The 1,634-nt window shown below is 36.2% G+C and overlaps 1 long non-coding RNA gene across 1 annotated transcript in view; it reads right to left on the bottom strand.

The window, feature by feature from the left end:
- The window catches only part of LOC112510783, an 8,408-nt gene that overhangs the window by 6,171 nt on the left and 603 nt on the right, over positions 1-1,634 (bottom strand). Inside the window, exon 2 of the long non-coding RNA XR_003069057.1 lies at positions 1,384-1,426. This is a non-coding gene — a long non-coding RNA (uncharacterized LOC112510783). The remainder of the gene's footprint in view (positions 1-1,383; positions 1,427-1,634) is intronic.

Genomic DNA, 1,634 nt, shown 5'->3' with positions numbered 1-1,634 from the left:
TATTAATTAATTGGATTTCCATATTTAAATTATAAGAAATAATTTAGTAACTTATTTCGGGAGTTGTGACTAGATAATTGTGGGATCGGACGTTTTTATAACGAGAGACGTATATAATTAAATGTTGGGTTTAATACGTCGTAATTTATTTTGGATATGAAAAATTCCATTGGGGAGGGGGGTATATGACGACGAGGTATGCTTGGGGTTGACCCGTTGACCATGCCCACCCTAAGGTTGACCCATTTGACTTTTGGGTTGAATTGTTTGGGGAAAAGTCAATACTCTAATATTGAAATACAATTACATGTTATAGGATATTACTCAGGGACGAGGTTTAGCTAAGCAGAGCTATTAAGGTGAGTTCTTATGAGATTTTAATTGGGATGCATGCTTACGTACAAATTATTTGAGCATTACATTATTTTTTTATGTACATGTTTATGGGTTTATTACATGTATATGAATTATCATTGTGGGTTGCATGCTATTTGTTTACGTGTTTTTAAACATTAATTAACATGTTATAAACGGGTTAATATTTTTGTCGGGTATGGGAAGGGGTCAAAAGTCATAAGGGATGGCACATCCTAGGGAGGGGTAACCGGACAAGGGATAGCCGTGTAACCCGGGGAAGTGCCGATGACGGTAAGACCTTAACCCGACGGGAAATTAAGAGATCTCATTATTATTTCAAAAGGGTTTGAAACAAATGTGCATATTATTTTATTTGGGGAATTGTTTGTTTTATGCATGATGAGGTGTGTATGATTGTGCACAAAAACCATGAACTCACCGAGCTTTGTAAAGCTGACTATTAGAATGCATCTCAGGTGCAAGAGGTTCAAGGGTGGACAAGAGCGAGGTTCTATTCTAGATAATTATATTATTATATTTCGGATGTTTAGATTTATGTTTAAACTCATTTTGTAATGTAACCCGGTATGGGACGGGTTAGCATTGAGCTATTAATTTTAATTGAATTTGTAAGACTTCCGCTATAATAAGACTTTATTAGCCACTATATGTTGGGGTTATTTATTGTTATTTAATGAGAATGACGTGACACAACTCATGGTGAAAATGAGGGTGTTACAATAATGAGATCTCTTAATTTCCCGTCAGGTTAAGGTCTTACCGTCATCGGCACTTCCCCGGGTTACACGGCTATCCCTTGTCCGGTCACCCATCCCTAGGATGTGCCATCCCTATGACTTTTGACCCCTTCCCATACACGACAAAAATATTAACCCGTTTATAACATGTTAATTAATGTTTAAAAACACGTAAACAAATAACATGCAACCCACAATGATAATTCATATACATGTAATAAACCCATAAACTGTTTGGCATCTCAATTAAAATCTCATGAAGACTCACCTGAATAGCTCTGTTTGGCTAAACCTCGTCCCTGAGTAATATCCTATAACATATAATTATATTTCAATAATTAGAGTATTAACATTTTCCCAAAAAGTCAACTCGAAAATCAAATGGGTCAACCTTAGGGTGGRCATGGTCAACGGGTCAACCCCAAGCATACCTCGTCGCCATATACCCCCCTCCCCAATGGAATTTTTCATATCCAAAATAAATAACGACGTATTAAACCCAATATTTAATTATATACG

Source organism: Cynara cardunculus (assembly GCF_001531365.2).
Source record: "Cynara cardunculus var. scolymus isolate 2C chromosome LG 4, CcrdV1, whole genome shotgun sequence".
NCBI lineage: Eukaryota > Viridiplantae > Streptophyta > Magnoliopsida > Asterales > Asteraceae > Cynara > Cynara cardunculus.
The sequence above is the reverse complement of the archived record's forward strand: the minus strand, read 5'-3'. Positions and strand labels throughout refer to the sequence as shown.